We start from the raw sequence: 10,462 nt of genomic DNA, 5'->3' as shown, positions 1-10,462 counted from the left end.
AACCTTGGAGATTGCTTATCTGGGTCCCTGGAGGGAAAGTGGAGACAGGGAAGCAAAGGGATCTGGGATCTGAGAGGGAGCCAGCAGGAGAGCCACAGGTCCAGGTAAGGGAGGCCAGGCAGGAGCTTTGGTGCCTGAGCTGCTGGTGGGACAATGGAATCTCTGAACTGGAGCTGGGGGCAGGGGGTCCTGAGAGGGAGGCTGAAGGAGGTCCTTCTGAGTCCCAATGGGGGAGGCCTGAATGTCGGGCAAGTGGGAGGCAATGGTAAAGTTGGGAAAGTGATGGGGTCCTGGCCAAGGGTCAGGAATGGGGAGCCGGCCTTGGGAGGGAGGGAGGCCACAGGTGACCCGGGGGACACAGCAGGGGTACAGATGAGCAGGATGGGACCCAAAGGAAAGTTGTGTCAGCAGAAGGAGAGCCCCCCTCTGCTTTCTGGCTCACACCTACCTGGGAGCTGCAGGCACGGAGTTGACTTCCGGAAGTCAGCTGGACCTCGGCTTAAGGAAGCGGGGAGACCTGGGCTCCGGGGGGGCCGGAGGGGAGATCGGGGCTCCGGGGCGGCCGGAGGGGAGACCTGGGCTCCGAGGGGGTCGGCGGGGAGATCGGGGCTCCGGGGGGGCAGGAGGGGAGATCGGGGCTCCGGGGGGGCCGGCGGGGAGACCGGGGCTCCGGGGGGGTCGGCGGGGAGACCGGGGCTCCGGGGGGGTCGGCGGGGAGATCGGGGCTCCGGGGGGGGCCGGAGGGGAGACCTGGGCTCCGGGGGGGCCGGCGGGGAGATCGGGGCTCCGGGGGGGCCGGAGGGGAGATCGGGGCTCCGGGGGGGCCGGCGGGGAGACCGGGGCTCCGGGGGGGTCGGCGGGGAGATCGGGGCTCCGGGGGGGGCCGGCGGGGAGATCGGGGCTCCGGGGGGGCCGGAGGGGAGACCTGGGCTCTGGGGGGGGTCGGCGGGGAGATCGGGGATCCGGGGGGGCCGGCGGGGAGACCGGGGCTCCGGGGGGGCCGGAGGGGAGATCGGGGCTCCGGGGGGGCCGGCGGGGAGACCGGGGCTCCGAGGGGGTCGGCGGGGAGATCGGGGCTCCGGGGGGGGCCGGCGGGGAGATCGGGGCTCCGGGGGGGCCGGAGGGGAGATCGGGGCTCCGGGGAGGCCGGAGGGGAGACCTGGAAGGCAGAGGAACCCCAGCTGCAAGGAAAGAAAGCAGCTCCGAACGAGCTCGGAGGTCTCCGGCGTCCAGCCAGCCCACAGTGGGCCGGGCCTTCCGGTCCCGAGCCCTGCCCAGCCCAGTCCAGCTGAAACCCCAGGATCTTCCCTTTCCTCCAACGGCTGCCAGACCCTGGTCGCCTCTCCTCCCCAAGCCCTGCCCTCCACCACTGGAATAACCCCTTGTCACTCCAGACCCCTCCCAGGCCTCTCCACTCCACCCCAGGGCTGACATTCCACCTGGAGCAACGGCTCTGCCAGTCGGACCCTTCTCCTGAGCAGAATCTGCAGCTCCCCCCGCCCCCCACATACACACACCTTCTTCCAAACTGGGGACCCCCCTCCTGATTGGCCCGACCATACCCATCCCCCACGTCCCTCACTCACCTGTCCACCTGTCCTCCCTGCAGTCTACACCCCGGGGTTACCTACCCGATTTGTCTTTGCCTCCAACCTGGAAACCTTTGCACACGACTGGGGTGTTTACCTCCCATCTTCCCTAGGGGACTTTCTCTGGAAGACAAATGGATCCGCCGGGAGAGCTGAGGGCAGCTCTCAGGAAGTCAGGACCCCTGGGTCCCAGGGCAGGTAGTACAGGTGCTTGTAAAATAAGCCCTTCTTTCTCTTCATATTATCAGAGAGAGATTTCAAAGCAGGGGGAAAAAATTCAAAGTCCTACTCAGTAGGTGATGGGCCAGGGGATTTCAGATTTGGGGACTGGTGAATTCCCTGTCCAGCAGCTAAGAGAAAGTAGAAGGTAAGCCATGCACGTCTCGAGCTGAGGAACAGAAAGTGCCGGGATCTGTTCTGCCCAGAGCAGGGAACTTTTGGTTCCTTAGAAAGCCATAGGATTTTATTCAGTGATCTCCTAAAACCAGTTTGTCCCCAAACCTTCATCTTCACAATATTTGAGTTTGGCTCAGTGTCTCTTGGGACTTAGCTTTCAGCGGGAACTAGGGAGGGAGGCTGTTGCTAAAGCACACTTATTTCCACGTGGATTTAAAGTGCATTGTGTATAGTAGATTTTTAGCTGAAGAAAAAGTTCCTATTGAAGAAGGTAAGAACAAGGGAACGATTTGTAACACTGGAAAGCAAGTGATAATATTTAATATAAATTTTAGACTTTAATAAGGGCTGTTGACCTGAAAACTTGTTAAGAAAAGGCAACAAGCTAAATGCATACATTTTATGATTTAATTAATTAATTAATCAATTCCCCATAAAGAAAACGGTAACATAAGGCATTATGGAGCCAGAAATGTTCTGGCTACCCAGTACAGAAATCTTCTGACTTACATACGTTTTGCCGTGAGAAAGGAACTCTCCTAGTTGAGCAAATCATAAATTTAGAAAGACAAGACAATTAACAAAGTAATGTTGGTCAGGCCTTGGGATTCCAGCTGGGTAAACACATGTCTTGGTGATAAAGAAGGAAATCCCACCACTAGTGAGTGGCAGGCTTCCTGCCCTAAACAGATAACTGACATAGGAAAGGGTAAACAAAGTTCAATACAAATTACGACCTAAGATGTCTATATTTTCTTTACCATTAATATGCCATAACATAGTATATGTCTATAAATATTAAGATATGGAAAATGTCCCATTATTCAAGATAGTGTCTTAGGTTAAAGGTCTCTTAAGGAATGTAGAGTCAGCCTTGGCTGGCTTTGTTGACATAGGAGAGGCATTCTCTGAGTTTGCTTCAGAGAGAACAAAGAGATTATTCCAAAATTTTATATTAAACATTATCAGGGCCAAAGTTTGAATTAAGAAGAGTTTGGACCTAATAGTCTCCTTTCTTTAGAGGATGCCTACACCTTGGGTTGTGAATAAACAATTTCAAAGGCCTATTTAGGAAAGGATGTCTGCAGTCTGGGTCATGGGACTTTTCCTTGCCTTGAATCCCAAAGGAAGATGACCATAGCCTGGGATCACAAAACCCAATTACAATGTGTTTACAATGTGAGAACTCCTTTCCCATGGCAAAATGTACTTAAGACAGTCAATTTCTGTACTAAGTCAGCCAGTTCTGATCCTGACTCCATAGCGCTATGTAACTGTTGTCTTTATGGGGAATTGATTAATTAATTAAATCATAAAATGTATGCATTTAGCCTGTTGCCTTTTCTCTAACCAAGTTTTCAGGCCAACACAGGTCACCTTGACAGCTGTAATTTCTTTCTTTCCACATTGGAGAAACTGCGAATAAGACTATGGGACATGTCTGCTGCTCCTTAAAGGAGCTACTTGTCCAAATGTGTACCAGGGCTCTGGGCTGACACATAGCTCACAGATGTTTTATCTTGTGATGATCAAAAACATTTGAGAGACAGAGTTTTGGGAAATTTAGTTATTTAATTGAGAAGGCCAGTGGTTATTCATAAAAGGAAGGTCATTTAGCCATCCCTCTTAGATCAAAGACAACCATGGCAGTGGGTTCACAGTTTACACATACTTTGAAGAGTAGTAAGTGTTCTGTGAGGGGCTGAGAGTGACATCATGTCACCCTTGGACAGAGAAAATATCTCTACACCCCCAGCCTAGAGCTATCTACCAAAGGATCTGACTCCTACCCAAGTAATTTGAGGAGAACACAGTGGGTTTCCCCATCTCACATTAAATTCCTTGTAAGGTTGAGTGGGGTCTGACCAAGATGGAGCAGCCTTACTTAGCTCAGTCTCCTTGTCAGCAATGTCCTTCAAGAGACTGACCTTCTTAAAATCAAGAATTTGGAAGAAGGGGAGAGCTCTGAATCTCCACAAAATGTTCGTTCTTAATAATCGTTTCTCTCAAGCTGTGCCTTTTCCTTTGGTGTGATCAACCAAAGGTAGCAGGCTATAAAAATAAAAACTTTTAAAAAGTCTTAAAAGAAGACAAATCTCTCTTTTTTTCCATTTCCAACACGGGCAGTGTTGGAGGTTGCTGAAATGAAAGACAGACAGAAAATTAATTGGAAACCAAGGTAACAAAACTGGTTGGAAATCTAATTTGTGAAGATGACTGAATAATTTCTTTCATTTCTAAATTATAATTTGGATGTCTTTATGAGGTATTTTGACGATCTTATGGGGTACTAGCAAATTCTGTAGAGTCTGGTGAAAACAAATTCACAGATCAGTTATTCAATAAAGGGACCTTTAAAATGACTAAGGATTGATTTATGTTCAGGAGAGATTCAGTGAAATAGGGATTCAGGGAAGTATTAAAATAAAAACTTAGAAACCAGTATAGGAGGAATTAGAATAAAACTCTTGTGAGCTTAAATTATTTGACAACTCAAAATTTAAAAAGAAACACATTTGTTAAACCTGAAAAAGTTCAGCTAGCTGATCTTTAAGTCTGGAATTTTGAGGTATTAATATGTGGAATTCGTTTTAATTTTAGTGTAGAATAAAAGGTATATTTACAAAATGTACATAAAGGTAGGACAAGATTACTGCAGGAAGGAATTTTTATTATTATGAGGCAGATTAAGGCAATTTCCTACCATCTTCAGAAAAGAAAAAAGTAGAAGTGGAGTTCTTTCTCTTGGTTACTGCTTTCAAACAATGAACAAGAAGGCACCATATAGATCCTGATTGGAATTCCCAGCTTGAAGGTGAATTCCAAAGTGCTCCCAGAAAAAGAAAAGTTTATTTTGAGATCAGGAAACAACTGAAAGTAAGGGAAATTTAATCCTATTATTGTAGTTTAAATTGTGTTCAGGTAAATTAAAACACAATAAGATGTGCTGAAATCAGCGCAAGTGAAAAGAAGTTCAAAATTGTATTTTGGTAGAACTATAATTAGTAGGGCTATAATCAGGGTAAAAGTTATTACTGAGGCTAGAATTGAGCACAGAACATAGAAATAAATTATGTACATCTACACACCCAGATAGAAGGTGCTCAGATTACAGAGGATCCCATTGAAATGAGCATATGGCTTATGAAAGCATAAACTACACCGATTTTGAAAGGGAAAAGCAGAACTTTCAAATTATTTCATATTTTAATTGTTTTTCTCATTCAACTTCTAATCTAATAGCATTGTTTAAAAGCAAGTTGCATTTTGGTCTTTGATTTGTATGATAATTTACTGATTTAAAGTTTCTTTTAGTAAATCGGTAGTTTGACTTCATAAAGCATCAACAGGAATTGCCCTACTCGAAAACTATCTGATGGAGATTACACTTTTCTGAAGGGTTCGGGGTATAACTTTTTCTCTATTCCCTTTTAAATCACTGAAAACTTAAGTCCACTTATTTTGCTTTTCTTAACCTAAACTATCATAATGTACCATTTAGCAGAGATTCCAAAGCACTGTGGTTTTTGTACCTTTACAAGCTTTTAAGTAATAAGAATTTAAATTTTATGGTATTTCCTTACATTTTCCTCTTCTAATAATCTGGCCAACTTATATTTCTGTAAATGTTCACTCCCTTTGGATTGAAGTTAATTGTCATATATTTCGGGAAAGTCCTCATTATTGCTTTAATTTCATCTTCATTGTTTGACATTCACCTTCTTCATTTTTGAGTAATTTGATATTCTTTTTCTCCGTCTTCTCTTTTGTCCTGTAGGGCCAGATAGCTTTCTACACCCCTTTACCTGTATTTCTTATTTCCTAGTGGCAAGAACATTACTCGACAGTTGATCCTAACACTTTGAGTTCCAACTTCTTTACCTCCCTCCCTCTCCACCCCCTTCCCTTTGGAAGGCAAGCAATTCAATATAGGCAAAATCTGTATAGTTTTGCAAATGACTTCCATAATAGTTCTGTTGTATAGGACTAACTATATTTCCCTCCATCCTATCCTGTCCCCCATTACTTCTATTCTCTTTTGATCCTATCCCTCCCCATGAGTGTCGACCTCGAATTGCACTCTCCTCCCCATGCCCTCCCTTCTATCATCCCCCCCACCCTGCTTGTCCCCTTATCCCCCACTTTCCTGTATTGTGAGATAGGTTTTCCTACCAAAATGAGTGTGCATTTTATTCTTTCCTTTAGTGGAATGTGATGAGAGTAGACTTCATGTTTTTCTCTCACCTCCCCTCTTTATCCCTCCACTAATGAGTCTTTTGCTTGCCTCTTTTATGAGAGATAATTTGCCCCATTCAATTTCTCCCTTTCTCCTCCCAATATATTTCTCTCTCACTGCTTGATTTCATTTCATTTTTTTTTAAGATATGATCCCATCCTCTTCAATTCACTCTGTGGACTCTGTCTCTATGTATGTGTGCGTGTGTGCATGTGTATGTGTGTAATCCCACCCAGTACCCAGATACTGAAATGTTTCAAGAGTTACAAATATTGTCTTTCCATGTAGGAATGTAAACAGTTCAACTTTAGTAAGTCCCTTATGACTTCTCTTTGCTGTTCACCTTTTCATGGTTCTCTTCATTCTTGTGTTTGAAAGTCAAATTTTCTTTTCAGCTCTGGTCTTTTCATCAAGAATGCTTGAAAATCCTCTATTTCATTGAAAGACCAATTTTTCCCCTGAAGTATTATACTCAGTTCTGCTGGGTAGGTGATTCTTGGTTTTAGTCCTAGTTCCTTTGACTTCTGGAATATCCTATTCCGTGCCCTTCGATCCCTTAATGTAGAGGCTGCTAGATCTTGTGTTATCCTGATTGTATTTCCACAATACTTGAATTGTTTCTTTCTAGCTGCTTGCAATATTTTCTCCTTGACCTGGGAACTCTGGAATTTGGCCACAATGTTCCTAGGAGTTTCTCTTTTTGGATCTCTTTCAGAAGGTGATCTGTGGATTCCTTGAATACTTATTTTACCCTCTGGTTCTAGAATCTCAGGGCAGTTTTCCTTGATAATTTCATGTAAGATGATGTCTAGGCTCTTCTTTTGATCATGGCTTTCAGGCAGTCCCATAATTTTTAAATTGTCTCTCCTGGATCTATTTTCCAGGTCAGTTGTTTTTCCAATGAGATATTTCACATTATCTTCCATTTTTCCATTCTTGTCACTTTGTTCTGTGATTTCTTGCTTTCTCATAAAGTCCTTAGCCTCCATCTGTGCCATTCTAATTTTGAAAGAACTATTTTCTTCAGTGAGCTTTTGAATCTCCTTTTCCATTTGGCTAATTCTGCTTTTGAAAGCATTCTTCTCCTCATTGGCTTTTTGAACCTCTTTTGCCAATTGAGTTAGGCTAGTTTTCAAGGTGTTATTTTCTTCAACATTTTTTTGGGTCTCCTTTAGCAGGGAGCTGATCTGCTGTTCATGCTTTGACTTCATGTCTCTCATTTCTCTTCCTAGCTTTTCCTCTACCTCTCTAACTTGATTTTCAAAATTCTTTTTGAGCTCTTCCATGGCCTGAGCCCATTGGGTGGGCTGGGACACAGAAGCCTTGATTTCTGTGTCTTTGCCTGATGGTAAGCATTGTTCTTCCTCATCAGAAAGGAAGGGAGGAAACGCCTGTTCACCAAGAAAGTAACCTTCTATAGTCTTATTTCTTTTCCCTTTTCTGGGCATTTTCCCAGCCAGTGAATTGAACTCTGAATATTCTCCTCACACCCACCTCGCCTCCTGATCTTCCCAGCCAGCGTTTGGGGTCTGAGATTCAAATGTTGCTTCCAGCCTCAGGGCTTTGGGCGGGGGCAGTGTGAGATTAAGTTCAGGTGGTCAGGTCAGGGCAGGGCCACCTCTCAGGCTCAGTTCCCTCAGGGAGTTTATGCACAGACCTTCCACAATGGATCCAGGCTCCTGCCCCCTTGGGGAGCCCCGGTCTGCAGCCGCCTCTCAGCTTCTACCTCCCAGGGGGGGGGCCTGAGTTATGGGGGCACCCCACTCCCCTCTCGACCTGCCAAAGAGCCTCTCTCACCGACCCCCATCACCTGTGGGTGGAGGCACTTGTGCGGCCACTGGAGATGCCATCCCTGAAGCCTGCTCGGATCTGTATCTCTCGGTGCGGTGGCCTTGGCAGGTCTGGGCTGGGCTCCGCGTCTGCAGCGTGACAGACCTTTTGCGAGAGGTTTGCAGGTCCCTCTGTGGGTGGAGGAACCTGCGTGGCCCGCTCAGATCTTTTCCTCTCGGTGCCGCGGCTGCAGCAGGGCTGCACTCAGCTCCCTGTCCAGGCGCCCAGTCCGCAGCGTGAAGGACCCCCCGTGAGAGGTTTGCAGGTCCCTCTGGAACAGAAATCTCCCTCACTCCAATATTCCGGGGCCTCTGGGTGCAGAATTCGCCGTGAGTTACTTCCCTGTAGCCGTTCTATGGGTTGTGGGTTCGGAGCTATGTGTATGTGCGTCTTTCTACTCCGCCATCTTGGCTCCGCCCCCTTGATATTCTTTTTAAAAGCAAGTAGTCAATAATTCATTTTAAGTGTTATTCACGGTTAAAATGCTTTTGGACTCGCAATTTTATTCATCCCTCCTTTGATTTTCAGAATTTCTATTTTGGTGTTAAATTAGAGGTTTTTAATTTGTGTTTTAATAGGATTTTTTTAGTTGCATGCCCACTTCACTGATCTGTCTTTTTCTCTTATTTATGTAAACATTCAGAGATACAAAATTTCCCCTAAGTACTGCTTTGCTGTAGCTTAAAAATTTTGATATGTTATCTCATTATTGTCTTTCATGAACCTGTAGTTTCTCTGATTTGATTTTTGATCAATTCATTCTTTATGTTTAGATTATTTACTTTTCAATTAATTTTTAATTTATGCTTCCAAGGTCATTCATTGAACGTGATTTTTATTGCATTATTTATTGCCCACAAAAGGTACATTTTATATTTTTGTTTTTCCCTGCAATTGTGAGATTTTTATGCCCTATTGTCAATTGTTCTGAAGGTGCCACATAGAGGTAAGGAATAGGTATAATCCATTCTGTTTTCTTTCAAATTTATTCAAAATTCTATTATGTAACTTTTCTAAAATTCTATTAATTTATTGAATCTATTTTATTGCTAGATGTATCCAGGTCTGAGAGGATAAGTTGAAGTCCTTAATTAGTACAGTTTTACTTTCTATTTCCTCCTGTAGCTCATTTAACTTTTCTTTTAAAATCTGTATGCTACAAGAGTCCAAGAAGATGGCAGAGTAGGTCAGAAAACTTTCAGCTCTCCAAATTTCCTCCACAATAAAAGACAGAACATCTCCTCAGAGCAGCAGAATAAACATTTTAGAGAAGAGTTAATTGAGCAAAAACTGGTTGTTCTTTTTCCAGAGTTAGACAAGAAGAAAGCATCTGAGGCAGGATTTGAACCCATCTCCCTGATTCTAAACCCAGTGCCCTATAATTATAGCATGCTGCTTTACACCATTTTGAATAGCAATTTCAAGTATAAAAAAAGTTAAATAAATTATCCAAACCTTTTCACTCAAGATTCTACTATGAGAATTATGACTGAAAGAATGAAAAGAAGAACTAGCATTTCAATACTGACAATGCTTGCAAAGCAATTTATAAATATTATCAAATTTGAACATCATGTCCATCCTCAGAGACAGGTGTTATCAGTATATAGATAGGAAAAACTGAGGTAGTACCAGGGTAAGTGATTTGCCCAGGGTCACACAGCTTGGATGTGTTAGAGACTAAATTTGAACTGAGGTCTTTTTGTTCCAGTGACAGCACTCTATCTACTGTGCCACATACTAAAGAAATTGTAATATAAATACCCAACAGTTACCAAAATATTTATGTCAGAATTTTTTTTGTGTCAACAAGAAACAGGAAACAAGTGAGTATTAGTCAACTGGGGAATCGCTGATGGGATTATGCCATAACTGTTATGGAGGTATTAATGTTATTGGATGCTATTGAGAATTGAAAAACAATGGAATTTCATAGAACAAAATTACATTTAAAGGGCTTTATCTGTGCATTTAGGTTTATCAAGTCTGTATTTATAAAATCTTCATGAAATCTGGGAATTTTAGTCTGTGCTGCAGCCAAATATCTCCTCTTGTTAATTAGACTCAAAAGTTTTATCTCCAGCATACTTCCTCCAATGTATAGTCGAGTATGAGCTCCCCTTCAAGGCTCTCCCACAATTTTTGCTTTTATTATCCTTCTAGTGTGAATATTCTGATGTTCAGGGACCATCTTCTTCCATGAAAAGCTATATCCCCACTGAGCTCAATATAAAGTTTCACTCCACCATGAGTCCTCTGATGTGAGTGATGATCTCTGACTAAAGGTCTTCTCCACATTGAGTCCAAACTGCGTTTGTTCCCAGAATGAATTTTCAGATGTCTAACCAGCTCTCTGCTCCATTTCAATGCTTTTCCTCCTTCAGGAGAGTAATGATTTCTATCTATTATG

The sequence above is a fragment of the Notamacropus eugenii genome, chromosome 5 (assembly GCF_028372415.1).
Source record: "Notamacropus eugenii isolate mMacEug1 chromosome 5, mMacEug1.pri_v2, whole genome shotgun sequence".
NCBI lineage: Eukaryota > Metazoa > Chordata > Mammalia > Diprotodontia > Macropodidae > Notamacropus > Notamacropus eugenii.
Note: the sequence above shows the minus strand (reverse complement) of the source record.